Source organism: Brienomyrus brachyistius, chromosome 4 (assembly GCF_023856365.1).
Source record: "Brienomyrus brachyistius isolate T26 chromosome 4, BBRACH_0.4, whole genome shotgun sequence".
Taxonomy (NCBI): domain Eukaryota; kingdom Metazoa; phylum Chordata; class Actinopteri; order Osteoglossiformes; family Mormyridae; genus Brienomyrus; species Brienomyrus brachyistius.
In genome coordinates, this window is record NC_064536.1 from 33,498,078 (window position 1) to 33,514,846 (window position 16,769).

General features: G+C 44.7%; 9 non-coding genes across 9 annotated transcripts; all 9 read right to left on the bottom strand.

Moving 5' to 3' along the window:
• Window positions 1-1,887: 1,887 nt before the first annotated feature.
• On the bottom strand, window positions 1,888-1,959 carry trnae-uuc (transfer RNA glutamic acid (anticodon UUC)). Its single transcript has one exon. It is a non-coding gene; the product is annotated as a tRNA-Glu (tRNA).
• A 116-nt stretch (window positions 1,960-2,075) lies between these two features.
• trnar-acg (transfer RNA arginine (anticodon ACG)) lies at window positions 2,076-2,148 on the bottom strand. The gene has a single exon. It is a non-coding gene; the product is annotated as a tRNA-Arg (tRNA).
• Window positions 2,149-3,158: 1,010 nt separating this feature from the next.
• Window positions 3,159-3,230, bottom strand: trnae-uuc (transfer RNA glutamic acid (anticodon UUC)). The gene has a single exon. It is a non-coding gene; the product is annotated as a tRNA-Glu (tRNA).
• Window positions 3,231-3,345: 115 nt separating this feature from the next.
• Window positions 3,346-3,418, bottom strand: trnar-acg (transfer RNA arginine (anticodon ACG)). The gene has a single exon. It is a non-coding gene; the product is annotated as a tRNA-Arg (tRNA).
• A 1,010-nt stretch (window positions 3,419-4,428) lies between these two features.
• Window positions 4,429-4,500, bottom strand: trnae-uuc (transfer RNA glutamic acid (anticodon UUC)). Its single transcript has one exon. It is a non-coding gene; the product is annotated as a tRNA-Glu (tRNA).
• A 9,629-nt stretch (window positions 4,501-14,129) lies between these two features.
• On the bottom strand, window positions 14,130-14,201 carry trnae-uuc (transfer RNA glutamic acid (anticodon UUC)). The gene has a single exon. It is a non-coding gene; the product is annotated as a tRNA-Glu (tRNA).
• Window positions 14,202-14,317: 116 nt separating this feature from the next.
• Window positions 14,318-14,390, bottom strand: trnar-acg (transfer RNA arginine (anticodon ACG)). The gene has a single exon. It is a non-coding gene; the product is annotated as a tRNA-Arg (tRNA).
• A 1,010-nt stretch (window positions 14,391-15,400) lies between these two features.
• trnae-uuc (transfer RNA glutamic acid (anticodon UUC)) lies at window positions 15,401-15,472 on the bottom strand. The gene has a single exon. It is a non-coding gene; the product is annotated as a tRNA-Glu (tRNA).
• A 1,199-nt stretch (window positions 15,473-16,671) lies between these two features.
• On the bottom strand, window positions 16,672-16,743 carry trnae-uuc (transfer RNA glutamic acid (anticodon UUC)). Its single transcript has one exon. It is a non-coding gene; the product is annotated as a tRNA-Glu (tRNA).
• Between the last annotated feature and the right edge of the window lie 26 nt (window positions 16,744-16,769).

A 16,769-nucleotide genomic window follows, 5' to 3' on the forward strand; every position in this document is an offset into this window, starting at 1 on the left:
TGACCTGTAGTCGGCATTTTGTTGCTTATCACAAGCGAGACGATTAATGAAATTATCTTGAATACCTATGAAAACATAAATTTGTATTTTTTTACTGATGTAACAGGCCTGTAATGGTTTAATCCAACTCCTGAATGATTAAGATCCTAGCTAGTGCAGTAACACTAATACAGCATGTGGCGAATAGAAATGTATTTTTTCTCTCTGTTTCTGGCTGTTCTAGTAACGAATATAAAATTTGAACAACATGAAGATACTCCTGTGCTGTACACACGCATTTCCCTGTTCTGCACACACACATGTCCCTGTTCTGCACACACACATGTCCCTGTGCTGTACACACACATGTCCCTGTGCTATACACACGCATGTCCCTGTGCTGCACACACACATGTCCGTGTTCTGGACACACACACATGTCCCTGTTCTGCACACACACATGTCCCTGTGCTATACACACACATGTCCCTGTGCTGTACACACACATGTCCCTGTGCTATACACACGCATGTCCCTGTGCTGTACACACGCATGTCCCTGTGCTGTACACACGCATGTTCCTGTTCTGCACACACACATGTCCCTGTTCTGCACACACACATGTCCCTGTTCTGCACACACACATGTCCCTGTGCTATACACACGCATGTCCTTGTGCTGCACACACACATGTCCCTGTTCGGCACACACGCATGTCCCTGTTCTGCACACACGCATGTCCCTGTGCTGCACACACACGCATGTCCCTGTGCTGTACACACGCATGTCCCTGTTCTGCACACACACATGTCCCTGTTCGGCACACACGCATGTCCCTGTTCTGCACACACGCATGTCCCTGTGCTGCACACACGCATGTCCCTGTTCTGCACACACACATGTCCCTGTTCGGCACACACGCATGTCCCTGTTCTGCACACACGCATGTCCCTGTGCTGCACACACACGCATGTCCCTGTGCTGCACACACACATGTCCCTGTGCTATACACACGCATGTCCCTGTGCTGCACACACACATGTCCCTGTTCGGCACACACGCATGTCCCTGTTCTGCACACACGCATGTCCCTGTGCTGCACACACACGCATGTCCCTGTGCTGTACACACGCATGTCCCTGTTCTGCACACACACATGTCCCTGTTCGGCACACACGCATGTCCCTGTTCTGCACACACGCATGTCCCTGTGCTGCACACACGCATGTCCCTGTTCTGCACACACACATGTCCCTGTTCGGCACACATGCATGTCCCTGTTCTGCACACACGCATGTCCCTGTGCTGCACACACGCATGTCCCTCTGCTGTACACATGCACATATTAAGTAAATCCAACTAACTGAGAACACCTGCTTCATTGAATCCCCCCCTTCTTCCCCTGTCTCTCTTATTACATAATTGACTACAAATGCTTGATTTCCTCAAAGACCATATTTAGCAGTGATTTCTCTAAAAATGCTTTGCAATATATTGATAATTCCTGACCTGTTCAGGAAAAATTAGACTCATGTCCTATCCCTGTCATAATTATGATGCACACATCACTGAAACAGAAGGAAACCGTACTAGGAGTAAGACTTATCTTCATGGTATAACCGAAATCATTAATATAAAAACAATCAATAGAAAGTCAACTAACACAAATCTGTGAAGGACTTGGAAAATTGAAAACACTTTGCAAATATGCCTTATCATAATCTCTGCACTGTCCCGGTTTTGTCCAGTGCGGGGCTCAACAAGTGACACAAAGAGAAAAGGATTAAACGCATTTGCATTTGGCTGTTTCAACACGGGTAAGATATTTATTTTCCGTATGAATTGCATTTCGTAACCAACAAAAGTTATAAAGATCAGTTGCAGGGGTGCAGTCAACGATAAATACAATTCCCATACCGGGAGTCGAACCCGGGCCGCCTGGGTGAAAACCAGGAATCCTAACCGCTAGACCATATGGGAGACCATGCAGCCTGCCTCTTGTGAGCTCCCTGTCTGCAGCTGATGCGAGGAAGCCAAGACGTTGGTAGCATGGAGCAGCTAAAGCAGAAGGCATTATAGTAAAGGAAAGAAATGTCCGAGCCAGCCAGGAGTCGAACCTAGAATCTTCTGATCCGTAGTCAGACGCGTTATCCATTGCGCCACTGGCCCACAGCATGGAAGGACAAACAAGTAACGCAAAGAGAAAAGGATTAAATGCATTTGCATCCAGATCTTTCTTGTGTCGATTTCACACTTCAGATGACTTTCAAGTATTTCTTAAAAACAGATTCTTCCTCTCAGTATCAAATAATGTCACAAGAAATTTCATCTTTTTAAGTAGCAATAATGCTTATGAGAATGACAGATGGAAAATCAACTAAAAGTAAATGCTACAGTCTGAAAATACGGAATGCTTCCCAAATCTGTCTGTCATCTATGTTCCTTTTTCCAGCCTCCTTTCAGCTTTAAAGCAACAAATGTTTCAGCCCCCTATTGGCCAGTTGAAGAAGTGTTTCAACTAAATGTTTTACAACGGTCTCGACCAATTGGCCAAGCGAGGTGACTGGCCCCGTGTGGTTGGCCAGTGAAACAAGGACCCGCCCGCCCCGCTTACGCGCGGGTGTTGCAGCACGGACATTCTCTTCGCATCGGTGACGGTTTTGGCTTCGCATCCAGCATCCTAGACAATGCACACATTTATGGCCGAAAAACTGCTAAATTTGAGCAAAATCTCTCGTATTTTTTGTGTTTTCTTTTTGACTGTTTCACCACGGGTAAGATATTTTTTTTCTGTACAAATTGCATTTCGTAAACAACAAAAGTTATTTTATGGTAAAAGTTCATTTTCTCAAGTAATTCATTTCATTTTGTGTGTCTGATCTGAATTGTCGGGGACAGTGTTTTTCAGGGGTAACCTGGCACGGCACCACAACCTACGACTGGAGGAAATGGGCGCTGAGATTATTCTTTAGCTTGGCTTAAAAATATTAAAAATGTAATAAATATTGTGACACCAAAGTATGGCAAAATCACATGCAAGGTGACAGCTCCACCTGAGTTGTATGTAATGGCTGGTCAGTATTTCCAGCAAGATTGTTAGACTTCCCAGGAAGAGCATTTTTGCTGCCTTGGCTCAAGGACACGATTAGTTGCAAGGCTGCAGACAACGATAAGTACAATTCCCATACCGGGAGTCGAACCCGGGCCGCCTGGGTGAAAACCAGGAATCCTAACCGCTAGACCATATGGGAGACCATGCAGCCTGCCTCTTGTGAGCTCCCTGTCTGCAGCTGATGCGAGGAAGCCAAGACGTTGGTAGCATGGAGCGGCTAAAGCAGAAGGCATTCTGGAAAGGAAAGAAATATCCGAGCCAGCCAGGTGTCGAACCTAGAATCTTCTGAGCCGTAGTCAGACGCGTTATCCATTGCGCCACTGGCCCACAGCATGGAAGGGCAAACAAGTAACGCAAAGAGAAAAGGATTAAATGCATTTGCATCCAGATCTATCTTGTGTCGATTTCACACTTCAGATGACTTTCAAGTATTTCTTAAAAACAGATTCTTCCTCTCAGTATCAAATAATGTCACAAGAAATTTCATCTTTTTAAGTAGCAATAATGCTTATGAGAATGACGGATGGAAAATCAACTAAAAGTAAATGCTACAGTCTGAAAATACGGAATGCTTCCCACATCTGTCTGTCATCTATGTTCCTTTTGCCAGCCTCCTTTCGGCTTTAGTGCAACAAATGTTTCAGCCCTCTATTGGCCAGTTGAAGAAGTGTTTCAACTAAATGTTTTACAACGGTCTCGACCGATTGGCCAAGCGAGGCGACTGGCCCCGTGTGGTTGGACAGTGAAACAAGGACCCGCCCGCCCCGCTGACACGCTGGTGTTACAGCACGGACATTCTCTTCGCATCGGTGACGTTTTTGGCTTCGCATCCAGCATCCTAGACAATGCACACATCTATGGCCGAAAAACTGCGTAATTTGAGCAAAACCTCTCATATTTTTTGTGTTTTCTTTTTGGCTGTTTCACCACGGGTAAGATATTTTTTTTCTGTACAAATTGCATTTCGTAACCAACAAAAGTTATTTTATGGTAAAAGTTCATTTTCTCAAGTAATTCATTTCATTTTGTGTGTCTGATCTGAAGTGTCGGGGACAGTGTTTTTCAGGGGTAACCTGGCACAGCACCACTACCTACGACTGGAGGAAATCTGCGCTGAGATTATTCTTTAGCTTGGCTTCAAAATATTAAAAATGTAATAAATATTGTGACACCAAAGTATGGCAAAATCACATGCAAGGTGACAGCTCCACCTGAGTTGTATGTAATGGCTGGTCAGTATTTCCAGCAAGATTGTTAGACTTCCCAGGAAGAGCATTTTTGCTGCCTTGGCTCAAGGATATGATTAGTTGCAAGGCTGAAGACAACGATAAATACAATTCCCATACCGGGAGTCGAACCCAGGCCGCCTGGGTGAAAACCAGGAATCCTAACCGCTAGACCATATGGGACACCATGCAGCCTGCCTCTTGTGAGCTCCCTGTCTGCAGCTGATGCGAGGAAGCCAAGACGTTGGTAGCATGGAGCGGCTAAAGCAGAAGGCATTAGAGTAAAGGAAAGAAATGGCCGAGCCAGCCAGGAGTCGAACCTAGAATCTTCTGATCCGTAGTCAGACGCTTTATCCATTGCACCACTGGCCCACAGCATAGAAGGACAAACAAATAACACAAAGAGAAAAGGATTAAATGCATTTGCATCCAGATCTTTCTTGTGTCGATTTCACACTTCAGATGACTTTCAAGTATTTCTTAAAAACAGATTCTTCCTCTCAGTATCAAATAATGTCACAAGAAATTTCATCTTTTTAAGTAGCAATAATGCTTATGAGAATGACGGATGGAAAATCAACTAAAAGTAAATGCTACAAAATGAAAATACGGAATGCTTCCCAAATCTGTCTGTCATCTATGTTCCTTTTGCCAGCCTCCTTTCGGCTTTAGTGCAACAAATGTTTCAGCCCTCTATTGGCCAGTTGAAGAAGTGTTTCAACTAAATGTTTTACAACGGTCTCGACCGATTGGCCAAGCGAGGCGACTGGCCCCGTGTGGTTGGCCAGTGAAACAAGGACCCCGCCCGCCCCGCTGACACGCTGGTGTTACAGCACGGACATTCTCTTCGCATCGGTGACGTTTTTGGCTTCGCATCCAGCATCCTAGACAATGCACACATTTATGGCCGAAAAACTGCGTAATTTGAGCAAAACCTCTCGTATTTTTTGTGTTTTCTTTTTGGCTGTTTCACCACGGGTAAGATATTTTTTTTCTGTACAAATTGCATTTCTTAACCAACAAAAGTTATTTTATGGTAAAAGTTCATTTTCTCAAGTAATTCATTTCATTTTGTGTGTCTGATCTGAAGTGTCGGGGACAGTGTTTTTCAGGGGTAACCTGGCATGTGTAACCGGTCTCGTTTGGGTCTTTGTTTACGGCCCGATCGCGCCAAGCGAGTCCAGTTAAAACATAGTCCCGGTTAAAGTTCGAGAGCTGATGCTCTCACTCTGCGTTGTGTATTTTTTTTGTTGTGTGTGGTGTGTGGGTGCGGGAGAGGGAGAGACGACACCGCGTGGCTTCCTCTGGACTCGGGATCCGACGTCCCTTTATTGGCACGTGTCTTTTCCTCTCTCTGGTAATGAAGAGCAAAGTATTAATTCCCCAGCAGCATGTAGCAGCTCAACATTCTCTTCCTCGAAGAGACAGGGAAAGAGCAAAATGAAAAAAAAATATACATCAATATATAAAAAAAATAAAACAAACAAAACATACCTGGTAATGAAGAGCAAAGTATTAATTCCCCAGCAGCATGTAGCAGCTCAACATTCTGCCCATGTGCACCCCAACAATAAAAAGAAAAACACAAACCAAAGTAAGTTCATACATTAAAATATTGCTTGATATATATTAATAATGATATGTTTAAACTTTTGTTACAGGAATTTTGTATAATAATAAAAGGATTATTTTCTATTTAATTGGGTTAATGAGAGAGCCATGTTACCTCTTCCTCGAAGAGACAAGGAAAGAGGAAGAGGAAACACGTCACGCCCCCTTTTTACCAGTGGGAGGCACCATGAAGCAGGGCCTTCTGGGAATTCTCCTTACTCCCTCTCCTATTCATTTTACCAGGATTTTAATAAATAAGGAATTTTGAGTAATTATACATACCAAAACAACTTTGTTACATTCACCCCCCTAGAATTACACAAAATTCTTACATAGGGCGGGAGAGAGAAAAAAAAACAGACCAGGAAAGAGCATTATACAAACACAGTATAACCCAGTGAATCAACTACCCCAAAGTAGGGTCAAGGAGCACTTGAAGCATGCATGGCGCCTTGCAAAACCTCAAAGAACATCCTCGGGAAACCATAGTGCCATATACACTACACAGCTCAGTCCAATGACTGTTAACACCCATGACAGCAACATCATGGTACATACTGGACTTAATAGAAAAAAAAAAAAAAGAAGAGGAAAAACACCATTCATTGTGCCAAATAACAAAAAGAAACAAAGAAAAAACAAGCACTAATGTGTCTCCAATCTATCTACTCTGAAAGGAGGAAGTAACATGTGACATAGACTCAAGCAACCGTCGAACAGGTTTAATCATCCTCCCAAACCGTGAAACACGAGAGCCCTCACCTACATTAACTTGAGGCTGGCTAAACCCAGGGTGGGAAAGGATGTGGGGTAAAGGAGATACAACTACAGCACCTTCACTAGGAGAACCCCTAGAGTCTACCAAATTATGACATGTCGGACTAGAGGTATCAACTGCAGTCTCTGTACAAGGGGTATCTGGCTGTGCAGCCGCCGTCTGACTACTGACTGGAGAGGTATCACAACCTTCAGATCCAACGTGATCAACACTAGCAGAGAGATCCTGTAAGGAGCCAGCTGGAGAAAGCACAGATGAGGGTACATCAGAATCAACTACTGACAAATTGTCATTACTCACAACTGAAGAGAGCACATTATTACCTTCAGTCCTCTGGGAGACAGGCCCATCAGAAAGGCATTCCCCCAGTGGCAGAAACCCAGCGTGGAGAAGTAAATTGCGATGGACAACTCTTACATTGCCATTGCCATCCTTGACCCGATAGACGTGAGTGGAGGGATTTGACTCTACCACTGTATACAATACAGGTTCCCACTTATCAGCTAATTTGTGTTTCCCCCTTACACCTTTGTTAGCTACCAGTACAGCATCACCAATGCACAAGGCATAACCTTTGGCTCTCTTATTGTATTGTTGAGCCTGGTGTCGCTGCTCAGCAGTGGAATTCTTTTGAGCAAGAAGCATTGCTGAACGAAGGTTATCCACTAAGGACTTCACATACTTATCATAATCACACACCGAGGGATCGCGAAGGACATTTCTGAAAACTAAATCGACTGGCAGTCTGGGAACCCGACCAAACATGAGGAAAAATGGGGCAAAGCCAGTGGTCTCATGGACAGTGCAATTATAAACAAAAGTCATACTTTGTACCAACTGTGGCCACTTGTGCTTTGCTGCTGGAGGCAGCGATCGCAGCATGTTACCCAGTGTACGATTGAACCTCTCAGTTCCACCATTACCCATCGGATGGTACGGTGTGGTCCGTGACTTCTCAATATTGGTCAACTCTAGAAGCTCAGCAAGTAACTCACTGCCAAAACTCGTGCCCTGATCAGAGTGCAGTCTTTCAGGAAAGCCATAAACACAAAAGAACCCATCCCAAAGTTTCTTTGCCACGGTCTTTGCTGTTTGGTCCCGACAAGGAAAAGCATGTGCCAGCTTAGTAAAATGGTCAGTAATCACCAACACATCTACAGACTTATCATTATGTTCTGCTGACCAAAAGTCAATACAGACCAGCTCAAGTGGAGCTGAGGTCTTAATATTCTCCAAGGGAGCTCTCGCTGAAGGTTCAGGAGTCTTACTGACAACACATCGCCTACATGTTTTCACGTGGGCACGAACATCTTTCTCCATGTCACACCAGAAGAAGCGCTGCCGAGCAAGAGACAGAGTACGGGGAAAGCCCTGATGACCAGCACTATCGTGAATACCAGTTAGTGCAAGTGATCTCAAGGACTTAGGAACCACAAATTGGAATCGCTTATGTTTGGTCATAGGATCTTTCGTGACACGATACAGGACACCATTCAATATTGTCAACTTATCCCACTGCTTTAGAAGTTTTAATGTCTGAACAGTCACATGGGCTCGTTCCCGCCTCGAAGGCCTACGCTTCCTCACCACGTAAGGTACCACACTGGCGATTACCTGATCTTGGCTCTGATGGGACTGTAAGTCAGACAGGGAAAGGGTTTGAAACACCTCGTTAGCAGGAGGGACCACATCACTCAGGCTTCCAGCCAAAGTCAATGCACGCTGGGCTGAGGCTGATTCCCAACCATCATGTGCGGACAATAAAGAAGAGACCACCTCAGATGACAACGGGGCAGATGCAGCGTCTGAATGCACAAGCGAGTGAGGCATGCAAGAAAGCCGAAAAGCATCCTGAAGAAGCTCATGCCTCACACCTTGCGTCTGGTCAAGCAACACAGAGTATGATTCCGACATTAGCCGACGGTAAAGTGGTTTCACAAAGGGCTCCCTGCTCAATGCATCAGCCACCACATTCTGTCTGCCAGGAATATACTTGATGTCGAAAGAATAAGCAGCTAGTTTTGACACCCATCGCTGCTCGCAAGCGTCCAGCTTCGGCTTGGTTAAAATATAAGACAGTGGATTGTTGTCTGTCCATACCGTAAACTCATGACCCTTGAGCCAATGACTAAACTTGTCGCACACTGCCCACTTTAAGGCAAGAAACTCCAACTTGTATGCAGGATAATTAACCTGACTACGTGTAAGGGATTTACTGGCAAAGGCTACCGGCCTAGCTTTCTCCTCCCCCTCCGGGACCTGCGAAAGTACAGCTCCGAGACCATCAAGCGAAGCATCAGTGGACAGAACAAACGGACGACTGAAGTCAGGATGTGCTAGGACAGTGCTGCCCAACAGAGCAGATTTAAGATCAGCAAAAGACTTATCGCAAGCTGAAGACCAATCACTTGGTGTTAGCACACGGAATGTTCCTGGTTTCTTTCGCATTGATCGGCCCTTTTGCACACGTTTCTGACCTGCAGTCAAACCAAACAGCGGTTTAGCCAGAGATGAACAATCTGGAATAAAGTGCTGGTAAAACATGACCATGCCGAGAAAGGATCGAACCTTCTTCTGAGATGGAGTGCAGCCGTCTGCTTCCATCAAGTCCTCCTTCTTGAATTTTGTTATGACATTAACTTTCTCCTGATCGACCGAAACTCCACTTTCACCCACCACATGCCCTAAGAACCGGACAGACCTTCGGAGGAAATGACACTTCTTCTGGGATAACTTCAAATTGTTAGCTCTAAGACGCGAGAACACCATCTCCAGACGCTCCAGAGCTTCACCCTCCGATGGTGCAAAAACAAGTAGGTCATCTAAGTAACAAAGGAGATTGGAGAAATTAAGATCCCCGAAAATACTGAGCATCATACGCATGAATGAAGCAGGACTGTTGCAAAGGCCCTGAGGCAACCGGTTATATTCGTACAACCCAAGAGGAGTCGTAAAGGCTGTATAATGTTTGTCTTTTTCATGCAGAGGAATGTTGTAAAACCCTGAAGTCAAATCCATTGTACTAAAGAAAACATTACCACCAAGAGCCGCAAGACAGTCTGCCGGGTTCGGTAAAGGATGCGCATCCTTGAATGTTCTTGCATTCAGCATCCGAAAGTCTGTACAAATACGCAAGCCTCCATCTTTTTTCCACACCATCACCAAAGGTGAAGCATACTCACTCACTGACTTGCTGATGATATTCTTCATTTCCATTTCAGTCAGAACCTCTCTTAACTTATGGTAGTGAGCTGGTGGAACCCTGCGGTAAGGCAATCTAAATGGCTTCTCATCAGAGAGTCTAATACGGTGTACGAAATCTCTCACTTCACCACAATCTAGATTCCCACGAGAAAAGACATCCTGGTACGAAAGAAGAAGCTCTGCCAACTTATTTTTCCACTCGCCGGACACCTCACACCCTTCGATGTTAATGTCACCTAATCCACACCCCGCAAGACTACGTACAGGATCAGGAACTGCTTGTGGAGACGAAGCATCAGTCACTCGAGAAGAATTAGCTAGCCCTTGCATGAAGGTCAGATCTTCTAGAGCAAGACAAGGGAATACATCCGCCAATTTCGCATTGCGACGCATGGTTACAGGGTGCTGAGAAGCATTCAGGATCTTCATGGGCACCCATCTGTCACCCCACATAGGTGTAACAACCCGGCCCACCATAATGTTCTTAGGTGTAGCACGGGAGGATGTTGGTTCCACAACAACAGTACTCCCTGGTGACATTGGAGCCTCACTGGGCAACTTTCCCAACACTACATACTCGCTGCGTGGAAGCAGTGTGATTGCCTGTCTGAGTTTTACTGTTCCAATTTTATTGGGCACAGTGGAACTAGACCAGCGGGAGACACAACTAATAAGCTGGAGAAACTGTTCACAGTCAGAATTAGCTGAACGAGAAGAAATAAGATCCCAATACTTCTCAGAAGATTTCATGGAACTAATGACTGACCGCAAGACATTACTACCTACGATGAAATCATCTAGTTGACCAGGCACAACCAGTGTAGGTACTGAAAATTTTAGACCATAGACATCAATGTTCAGTTTGTAAATGCATTTTGGCTTTGTGGTCAGTCCACCACATCCGACGAGGACTACTGACTCTGGGACAGGCTGAGCAGCCAATGGAACATTAGCTGCCTTAAGAAGTGCTTCAGCCGTTTCACTGAGAGTGCAAGACATACTCCCTGAATCAAGCATACCTCTTAAAGTACACAAACCACTGACTGAAACTGGAGTGTAAAACAACTCATTTGCTCCTTCAAGAGCCTGGGGTTCGACTGGGGTGGCGGACTGGCTGTTAGTGAGACCACAAGAACCACCATCATCAGAGCGGTCGAGGGAAGTCCCAACATAGCTCATGCTATCCCTCATTTCACATGAGCTAGTTAGTTTAAAGCCGGCGTAGACGAAGAAAGACCCACCGAACGAGACTGTGAAGGAAGTAACGACGGGCACTGACTCCTGAAGTGACCAGGCTTCAAGCAATGGCGACACAACTTATCACGCTTACAGTGTGCATAGGTGGAATGATCTCTAGCACTACAGACTCTACATGTTGTACTTGTCACATCCTTCTGACATCGAGAACGGTGAAAACCCATAGCAGGCAACGACTGAGACTCTGCAGAACATATAGTCAAGGCTTTGTCAAGGACAGCAACCAGCTGGCTCAGACCAGAGTCAGAGGAATAAGCATTAGGGGACTGGACAGCTGAATGAGGAACCACTGGGGCCATTGCAGCTAGCGGCCTGGCAGAAGAGGACACCGGCTGCACCGAACTGCTCACATGGGTGTTGGGACTATTAAAATATGTGCCACCCGTGTTAGAAGGCGTCGGCCCCAACTCACATTCATGACTCGGCGGAACAGGTACAACCACACACTGACCATAAACAGACATGCTCTGAGAACGGTGCGCTTTAGCATTAGCACCCTTCAGATAACTCACGTGGCTGTCCAATCGCTCCTGCACCTCAGCAGCAGTCCACTTTTCAGCTGGCTTGAACTTGAAAGACATCGCAAGCTCGGGATCAGGACAGTGAGAAATAAACATGAGCACAACTTCAGCGTTTGGATCCTCAATATGTTTCCCTCGTCTGCGCAAACATTCCCCAACCGCATCAATCATTTTGTTAAGCCTTATCCAATAATCTAAGGCCGACTCACCTGGCTTTGGAACTGTACTGTAAAAGTCTCTCATAGGCATATTAGAATAAGCAATATCACTGAAATTTCGTACAAGGATGTCAAAGACAGTTGCAGCAAGCTCTTCTGGCTCTAAATCGGCACTGCTCCGTAAAGACACTTTAACCACATCCCTAGCTTTACAGGTTAATCTGCTCATTACAAAATCATACATTTCACCATGAGTGTCATACGTCATTTTGGCAGCATACCGCTCCATCATCTCCTTCCATTCATGGATGGTAAACTTATCTGAACCATCACCTCTGTAGAAGGGAGGCAGATCTGAGCTTGGCTGAACCACTACCCTTAGCTCTGAAGCATCATGGCGTCCAGGAGTTTGTGAAACACCCAGGGACTTTGACAGGCCACTGCTGTGGTGATTCAGGGTGGACAAGTTAGCAGTAACACTCTCCCCAATTTGCTTGGCTAAATCGGCTATGATACTGCCCATAGCATCAACAGTAATCACTTGAACTGGATTATAGGAAGAGTCTGAAGCAGGGGTAGAATTAGCCACAGGAACTGGCTCAGGCTGTCTAGCTATGGGTGTAGTCTCACTTCTACCTGCATGGTTTAAAAACCAACCCCGTCCCCTACCAAGACTGCAAGGTGAAACTTCCCTATTAGTGTCTGGCAAACCCAGCATACTAAACATACCTACCTTTGACATGGCTAGAAGAATAAATCACAAGCAGTGATATGAAAGTCAGTACTCACTTAAAAGAAAGTTGAAAGGGGAAAAAAAAAAATCCTCTGTGATTATTACCAGCTTTAACTGATTAAACAACTACTCAAGGTAATACACTGTTAGACTAAACACTCACACTGTAGTGTGTAGCATGACTACAATAATAAAACTGCACAACACGTGCAACTCCATACAATTGTACTACAGCCCACAATGTGGTCAGCAGTCTAAACATTCTGGTAATATACAGGAAATGTAAACAATCAGAGAGGGAAAGAAAAAAAAAAAGATTCATTAAATAACATGAAGTCACCCAAAAAAAAAAGGACAAATTTCAACACTGAGTTGAACGACACTTTTTTTCGGTCATTAACAGCTGTTAGTCCGGAGAGCGCGACGAGGAAAAGCAGCGTCCTCGCGGTGATCCTCTGCGCGGTTTCAGCACACACACACACACCATCCGGGTCACGGCACCAAATGTAACCGGTCTCGTTTGGGTCTTTCTTTACGGCCCGATCGCGCCAAGCGAGTCCAGTTAAAACATAGTCCCGGTTAAAGTTCGAGAGCTGATGCTCTCACTCTGCGTTGTGTATTTTTTTTGTTGTGTGTGGTGTGTGGGTGCGGGAGAGGGAGAGACGACACCGCGTGGCTTCCTCTGGACTCGGGATCCGACGTCCCTTTATTGGCACGTGTCTTTTCCTCTCTCTGGTAATGAAGAGCAAAGTATTAATTCCCCAGCAGCATGTAGCAGCTCAACATTCTCTTCCTCGAAGAGACAGGGAAAGAGCAAAATGAAAAAAAAAATATACATCAATATATAAAAAAAATAAAACAAACAAAACATACCTGGTAATGAAGAGCAAAGTATTAATTCCCCAGCAGCATGTAGCAGCTCAACATTCTGCCCATGTGCACCCCAACAATAAAAAGAAAAACACAAACCAAAGTAAGTTCATACATTAAAATATTGCTTGATATATATTAATAATGATATGTTTAAACTTTTGTTACAGGAATTTTGTATAATAATAAAAGGATTATTTTCTATTTAATTGGGTTAATGAGAGAGCCATGTTACCTCTTCCTCGAAGAGACAGGGAAAGAGGAAGAGGAAACACGTCACGCCCCCTTTTTACCAGTGGGAGGCACCATGAAGCAGGGCCTTCTGGGAATTCTCCTTACTCCCTCTCCTATTCATTTTACCAGGATTTTAATAAATAAGGAATTTTGAGTAATTATACATACCAAAACAACTTTGTTACACATGGCACCACTACCTACGACTGGAGGAAATCTGCGCTGAGATTATTCTTTAGCTTGGCTTAAAAATAATAAAAATGTAATAAATATTGTGACACCAAAGTATGGCAAAATCACGTGCAAGGTGACAGCTCCACCTGAGCTGTATGTAATGACTGGTCAGTATTTCCAGCAAGATAGTTAGACTTCCCAGGAAGAGCATTTTTGCTGCCTTAGCACAAGGACATGATTAGTTGCAAGGCTGAAGACAACGATAAATACAATTCCCATACCGGGAGTAGAACCCAGGCCGCCTGGGTGAAAACCAGGAATCCTAACCGCTAGACCATATGGGACACCATGCAGCCTGCCTCTTGTGAGCTCCCTGTCTGCAGCTGATGCGAGGAAGCCAAGACGTTGGTAGCATGGAGCGGCTAAAGCAGAAGGCATTAGAGTAAAGGAAAGAAATGGCCGAGCCAGCCAGGAGTCGAACCTAGAATCTTCTGATCCGTAGTCAGACGCGTTATCCATTGCGCCACTGGCCCACAGCATGGACGGACAAACAAGTAACGCAAAGAGAAAAGGATTAAATGCATTTGCATCCAGATCTTTCTTGTGTCGATTTCACACTTCAGATGACTTTCAAGTATTTCTTAAAAACAGATTCTTCCTCTCAGTATCAAATAATGTCACAAGAAATTTCATCTTTTTAAGTAGCAATAATGCTTATGAGAATGACAGATGGAATATCAACTAAAAGTAAATGCTACAGTCTGAAAATACGGAATGCTTCCCAAATCTGTCTGTCATCTATGTTCCTTTTTCCAGCCTCCTTTCGGCTTTAGAGCAACAAATGTTTCAGCCCCCTATTGGCCAGTTGAAGAAGTGTTTCAACTAAATGTTTTACAACGGTCTCGACCAATTGGCCAAGCGAGGTGACTGGCCCCGTGTGGTTGGCCAGTGAAACAAGGACCCGCCCGCCCCGCTGACGCGCTGGTGTTGCAGCACGGACATTCTCTTCGCATCGGTGACGATTTTGGCTTCGCATCCAGCATCCTAGACAATGCACACATTTATGGCCGAAAAATTGCTAAATTTGAGCAAAATCTCTCGTATTTTTTGTGTTTTCTTTTTGGCTGTTTCACCACGGGTAAGATATTTTTTTTCTGTACAAATTGCATTTCGTAACCAACAAAAGTTATTTTATGGTAAAAGTTCATTTTCTCAAGTAATTCATTTCATTTTGTGTGTCTGATCTGAAGTGTCGGGGACAGTGTTTTTCAGGGGTAACCTGGCACGGCACCACAACCTACGACTGGAGGAAATGGGCGCTGAGATTATTCTTTAGCTTGGCTTCAAAATATTACAAATGTAATAAATATTGTGACACCAAAGTATGGCAAAATCACATGCAAGGTGACAGCTCCACCTGAGTTGTATGTAATGGCTGGTCAGTATTTCCAGCAAGATTGTTAGACTTCCCAGGAAGAGCATTTTTGCTGCCTTGGCTCAAGGATATGATTAGTTGCAAGGCTGAAGACAACGATAAATACAATTCCCATACCGGGAGTCGAACCCAGGCCGCCTGGGTGAAAACCAGGAATCCTAACCGCTAGACCATATGGGACACCATGCAGCCTGCCTCTTGTGAGCTCCCTGTCTGCAGCTGATGCGAGGAAGCCAAGACGTTGGTAGCATGGAGCGGCTAAAGCAGAAGGCATTAGAGTAAAGGAAAGAAATGGCCGAGCCAGCCAGGAGTCGAACCTAGAATCTTCTGATCCGTAGTCAGACGCTTTATCCATTGCACCACTGGCCCACAGCATAGAAGGACAAACAAATAACACAAAGAGAAAAGGATTAAATGCATTTGCATCCAGATCTTTCTTGTGTCGATTTCACACTTCAGATGACTTTCAAGTATTTCTTAAAAACAGATTCTTCCTCTCAGTATCAAATAATGTCACAAGAAATTTCATCTTTTTAAGTAGCAATAATGCTTATGAGAATGACGGATGGAAAATCAACTAAAAGTAAATGCTACAAAATGAAAATACGGAATGCTTCCCAAATCTGTCTGTCATCTATGTTCCTTTTGCCAGCCTCCTTTCGGCTTTAGTGCAACAAATGTTTCAGCCCTCTATTGGCCAGTTGAAGAAGTGTTTCAACTAAATGTTTTACAACGGTCTCGACCGATTGGCCAAGCGAGGCGACTGGCCCCGTGTGGTTGGCCAGTGAAACAAGGACCCGCCCGCCCCGCTGACACGCTGGTGTTACAGCACGGACATTCTCTTCGCATCGGTGACGTTTTTGGCTTCGCATCCAGCATCCTAGACAATGCACACATTTATGGCCGAAAAACTGCGTAATTTGAGCAAAACCTCTCGTATTTTTTGTGTTTTCTTTTTGGCTGTTTCACCACGGGTAAGATATTTTTTTTCTGTACAAATTGCATTTCTTAACCAACAAAAGTTATTTTATGGTAAAAGTTCATTTTCTCAAGTAATTCATTTCATTTTGTGTGTCTGATCTGAAGTGTCGGGGACAGTGTTTTTCAGGGGTAACCTGGCATGGCACCACTACCTACGACTGGAGGAAATCTGCGCTGAGATTATTCTTTAGCTTGGCTTAAAAATAATAAAAATGTAATAAATATTGTGACACCAAAATATGGCAAAATCACGTGCAAGGTGAGAGCTCCACCTGAGCTGTATGTAATGACTGGTCAGTATTTCCAGCAAGATAGTTAGACTTCCCAGGAAGAGCATTTTTGCTGCCTTAGCACAAGGACATGATTAGTTGCAAGGCTGAAGACAACGATAAATACAATTCCCATACCGGGAGTAGAACCCGGGCCGCCTGGGTGAAAACCAGGAATCCTAACCGCTAGACCATATGGGACACCATGCAGCCTGCCTCTTGTGAGC